Source organism: Austrofundulus limnaeus, unplaced genomic scaffold, assembly GCF_001266775.1.
Source record: "Austrofundulus limnaeus strain Quisiro unplaced genomic scaffold, Austrofundulus_limnaeus-1.0 Scaffold573, whole genome shotgun sequence".
Taxonomy (NCBI): domain Eukaryota; kingdom Metazoa; phylum Chordata; class Actinopteri; order Cyprinodontiformes; family Rivulidae; genus Austrofundulus; species Austrofundulus limnaeus.
Window position 1 is genome coordinate 97,956 of NW_013952975.1, and position 5,748 is coordinate 103,703.

Below are 5,748 nucleotides of genomic sequence, written 5' to 3' on the forward strand. Positions count from 1 at the left end.
TGAGTTGCCGCCATGTGATTGGCTGATTAGAAATTAAGTGTTAACGAGCAGTTGGACAGGTGTACCTAATAAAGTGGCCGGTGAGTGTAGATATATATACATATATACCGTGTTATACCGTGAAACCGGTGTAAATGTCGAAAAACCGTGATATAAAATTTTGGTCATACCGCCCAGCACTATTTTAAATGTAAGCTTAGCAACTTAGCTGATAAAATTTATGCAATGATGTTAAATAAAATGCAACTACAAGTACTGTAATAGAGCTATAAACCCAAAATACTGTTTTTTGTTTTGTTTTGTTTTTTTACGCGTAATGTTTTTAACTGTGAAGTCATTCTCACAGTATCTGAAGGCACGTGATAATAAAAGGTTTCACAATGGTAATGGGGTAGTGCGTGGTCATGCAAACATACGTCATGCAAAGGCTAAACAATCTCATTTCACAAGTTTCATGCAGCCTACCCGGACTCTGTGGGCTGCGGTCTAGGTAGGCTGCAGTCCTTGAATTGAGACACAGCCACGTGTCAAAAAAAACCAACTATTTTTTCATCGTACCATTCATTTGGTTTAAATACCTTTTATTAAGTTATTAGAGCCAAAGTGTTTAGTTTTTGGTTTGTTTGATGACATGAAGTGTTGAGCAGCTCCTCCTCTCATAAAAACCAGGACATAAAACAGTTCAATGAAGGTCTTTATGCTTCTTCTGGCTGTTCATAAATCACAGACGGAGCAGGACCACATCCCACAAAGACATGAGTTTTCAGAAATGGAGCCAGATTCACAGAACAAAAACAGGCGTGGAGCATCTTGTCATCATAGGTAAAATTGTTTTTTTTTTCCAGCTGCTCCCTTTTCAGGGACCTCTCATCAGATGCTGTTCCTGATGCAACCTGGGCCTGAAGGCAGCTTTACATCATATTTTTGGACTGTGGAAGGAAACCAGAGTGCCCAGAGAAAACACAAACATGAGAAGAACATGTGAACTCCACACAGAAAGACCCCAGGCCCAAACATTTGCCCTGAGGACCTGCTTGCTGTGAGGAAGCAGTGATAACCACAGATCCATTGCATCATCGCTGTCGTGATCTTAAATTTGTACATTTATTCATTCATTGTGGATACTCATTCATTCTGTGGTGTAGTTCTGTCTGAGGATTCCACATGATGGCTGTGTCTCAACTCATGGGTCGCAGCCGATGTAGACCACGGTCGACGTTGGCCACACCCTACGTGGGCCGTAGGCCGCTCATGTCGGCTGCACAAACGGCTGTGAAATGAGACGGTCCAGTTTACAGAAGACGTTTGTTTGTGTGAGCACACACTGCCTCCTTATCATGGTGATCCATTTTATTTCACATCGCTTCAGTTGTTGTTTCGAGGTATAACTTCATAAAATTCAGTTTTAGGAGAAAAGTAAATAAAACAAAAAGCATTAATGGTTTGGGTTTAAGCCCAGTATCAGTACTTGTAACTGCATTATATTTAACATCTCATTGAACAAAACATTCTTCAGTTTAGTTGTTTAACTTACATTTCTCAGTCCCTGATTATTTACCAAACTCACTCATTTAAAAGAAAAACTCCACTGTAAAATTCTAATAAAACCTCAGCCGTCTTTGTTTTTCTGTTTAATTTGCTGACAACGCAATGGATTCTGGGATACCGTTGGCCACGTAGGATACTCACATGCAGCCGATGTCTTCGGGAGTTTTGTCGACCACATTTGTAGGGGCCTACGATGAACAGTGGTAACATAAGCTGCCAACAAACAAGGTTGAAGTCGTTTGACGTCGGCTGCAACCCATGAATTGAGACACAGCCAATATCGCACTGTTAAAAAACTAAAACTCCCATCATGCAGCAGTCCTTTCAAAATAAATTTATTTAGATAAATAAATCCTGGTTGCTTTGCTCCTCAGTTTTGTTGTATTCTCATTTGAATGAAATTTTACAATGACTCATTTTTTGTAATTTGTGTAGGTCTTACACTTAACTACATGAATCTTACAGAAACTGTGTGACGTATTCTTACAGTATTATTTGAATACTGCGACACTGTGAAGCCTGGGTTTGGCTCACCATTATGGTACTGGTTCAGTTTAGGACGACTGGTCGACTAATCACGATTATGTCAACTATTAAAATTGTCAATGACAAATTTAATAGTCGATGCGTCGTTTTTTTTTATAACTTTGTATTTTTTATAGTCGATTAATCACTGATTTGTCAACTCTAAAAATAATAATTTGTGGCAGCCCTAATAGCCTATATGCCACGGTCATTAATGATGTATTTCCGGTAAAATTATTGCCATACTCCTCTCTTCCACTCCCTGCTTACTGCCTATGTTTTTAGCGTTAGCTGCTACTAGTCCATGAAAAAGTCACAAAAGTTGAAGCATTTGTGATCTACTGGTATAAAACATGAGTTCTGTTGTGTGCCGTTGTGTTCACTAAGCAGCAGGTACAATAGAGTCGTTAGTTTTTATCCTTTTTCCTCTTGATGAGGAGGTGACAGCTGTGGATCATAGCATTACAGGGAAAACTTATCTTTAAAAGCTCACGCTTGTGTTTGTAATCGGCATTTCTAACCTGAGGATATTCAAGAGCCAGCATCAGAAATGAGAAGATGGAGGTTACAAAAGGGAAATGTACATTTATCCCCTTTTACTGCCAAGACGAGAGAGGAAAGACCTCCTCCACACGACAACTAGCAGGAAGCTAACACAGCAGCTGGTACAAAGGTAGGTGTGTGCGCGTGTTTGTGTTATATGAAATGTTTTTATGCGACTTTGTCATGAGTTTCAGGCAAAAGTAAAACCTTGTTAGAGTGTATATTACAGCGTAGAATAAAGCCGAGCGACGAGCCCCCCATCCCCCCGAGCACCGAGAGCAGCAGAACCTCCACTAGGGCTGCCACAAACGATTATTTTAATAATCGATTAATCACCGATTATTTTTTCGATTAGTCGACTAATCAGATCATACGTTAATTGAATATAATACATAGAGCTTATCATGCCAGAATGCAGCTGCTATTATATAACCATGGTTATATTTTAGCTACATGCTAACTAAAAATAATTGCTGTGGAAGGTAAGTTCTGCTCTGCAGATATTGTACAGGTTTCTCTTTCRTTTTCTTAAAATGATCCCACACTTTGAGCTCCGTTGTCAGGTAGCCATGATACCAGAGCCTGTCTGTATAATGTCTTGTGACGTCCAGACAGAGAGAAAAACAAAGTAAAGAACAAAAAAAAAAAGAAAACGATTAATCAATTATTAAATTAGTCATTGATTATTTTAATAAATCAATTAGTCATCGATTAATCGATTAATTGTGGCAGCCCTAACCTCCACCTGATAATCATTACGTTTCCAGTTCACTAACGTTGGGGAAAACAATCCAAACCACACAAGTAGCCCATCAATTTAAAGCCCAGACTCTGCTCTTTCCAACAATATAAGTGTCACAGCTCTATGTGAAAAATTCACAGAACAAGCAGCCACGGAATAGTGAAAAAGGCTAAATTCTGGAACCATAAACATGAACGTCTTTCCTTTGTCTTTATGACTTTAATCCACTTTGGAGTGATTTTTTTCCACTTGTCTGGACCTGTTCGTCTCCTGTGTTAACGTTGGTACATGTAATATGCTAATTCTGTACTGTGGAGATCATTAAGAGTCGTTGTTGAGTGAAAAAATCTTTTGCTAACACTGTGTTGAATGTGAACTGGAAGTGTTGGGAGTGGCATCAAGTGCTGGACCGGATGTCCGTGGCATATAGGCTGTTACCACTACTGTGCATGTGTGTCAAGGACAAAACGCCAGTGGAAGGTGCTGAAGCAGTTTGGAGAGAAAAACAAAGTTAGAAAAAATAACACATCAACTATTAAATTAGTCGACAATAATCGTGACTAGTCGACTAATAGTGGCAGCCCTAGTCCAGTTATCCATCTCCTTTATCTGCTTCTCCAGTCCATCACAGAGACACATGGAGACTAGAGCTGCAACGATTAATCAACGACTAATCGATTATTAAAATAATCGATGACTAATTTAATAATCGATTAATCGTTTTCTTTTTTTTTGTTCTTTACTTTGTTCTTCACTTTGTTTTTCTCTCCAAACTGCTTTGACACATTCCACTGCCACATCTGCCTTTCTGTCCTTGACACACATGCACAGTAGTGGTAACTGGGGTAGGCCGTGGACGTCACAAGACATTATACAGACAGGCTCTGGTATCATGGCTACCTGACAACAGAGCTCAAAGTGTGGGATCATTTTAGAAAATGAAAGAGAAACCTGTGTAATATCTGCAGAGCAGAACTTGTCTTCCACAGCAATTATTTTTAGTTAGCATATAGCTAAAATCTAACCATGGTTATATAATAGCAGCTGCATTCTGGCGTGATAAGCTCTATGTTTTATATTAAATTAACATATGATCTGATTAGTCGACTAATCGAAAAAATAATCGGTGATTAATCGATTATAAAAATAATCGTTTGTGGCAGCTCTAATGGAGACAAACAACCATTCACCCTCTCACTCACAACTAGAGACAATTTAAAGTTACCAGTTCACCTAACATGTTTCTAGTCTACAGGAAACCAGAACACCCAGAGAAAACCCACTCGTGCACGGATTGAACAAGGAAAGTGCACCAATAAAAAGGTCCCAGGATGGGATGCAAGCCTCTACCAACTGAGCCACCTACCTAACTGCAGCATAAAACTTTTATTTTGCAGGAATTTAAATAAATTTAAAGTGCAGATCATCTAAACTGATTTCCTTGGCTGTTTTCTGACACAAGGAGGACTGGACTTTGTCGGGCAACCAGTTTGTGATGGTGACAGCAGCCTGTCACCTGTCCCATAATCCCCCAGGAGCCATGCTTGTGTGTGTCTGTGTGTGTGTGTGTGCGTGATCTGCTCCAGACAGCTGGCTTTTTAAAAAAAGTACATTCATCTGCAGCTCAGCTCTCAATCAGAGTGATGAGTGGAAAAAGCAAAGATGACAAAGACGCAAAGCAGAGCTGAAGCTGTGAGCGGCTCTCAGACCCACAACAATGTTTTCTTCAATAAGCGACACTTTTTAAAAAACCAAACAATGCATGGAGCTCATACAGAATAAAGTGAGCTCTTAAAGCAGCATTATACTGACCGAAAACAACACAAGCCTCAGCCGCCTGGAGTCGGCTTTTACTTCTCGGAAAACTAATCATTCACTTGGCTAGAAAACGTCCAGCTGATGTTTGTCAAACGTGAAGTTTTACTTGTGTTCGGCTCAGAGAGGCAGCCACTAACCTGGCTAGCTAACCCCGCTAACATGAACTGCCAGGTCGGCTACTGCCGCTGCGAAGCGTGAAAACTTTATAAATGTATATATCTAGATAAAAGCAAACAAAAGAAGAGTTAACACAGTTGAGTAAAATCCGTTTGTGTCCTTACCTTAGTTAGTGTAGGTGGGGAAGCCGGTGGTGTCCCTGCTCGGAGCTAACATTTCTTCCAGCTCAACTTCAACATGTGTTGAAAGTGGAGGACGTGTCTGCGGTCCGGCTGAGCTAACAGCTAGCCACCGGCTAATCAGCACCAGTCGCCTGGAGATGTCGCTATTATTGTTGTTGTTGATGCTTCTGTTATTTTTTATTGTATTATCGGACTTTTAAAGTTTATTTTGAAAAGATAAATTCAAGTCCGTATAGTTTTGTGGCTGAATCTCCTGGAGGGACACTAGGGGGC

General features: G+C 40.1%; 1 protein-coding gene across 7 annotated transcripts in view; it reads right to left on the reverse strand.

Annotated features, from left to right (window-relative positions):
• The window catches only part of LOC106530896 (suppressor of tumorigenicity 7 protein homolog), a gene marked incomplete in the record, with an annotated part of 79,728 nt that extends 74,146 nt beyond the window's left edge, over positions 1-5,582 (reverse strand). For 5 of the 7 annotated variants that reach the window (XM_014026622.1, XM_014026621.1, XM_014026620.1 and 2 more), the window contains 1 exon segment: positions 5,458-5,582. 7 annotated transcript variants of the gene reach the window in all.
• Between the last annotated feature and the right edge of the window lie 166 nt (positions 5,583-5,748).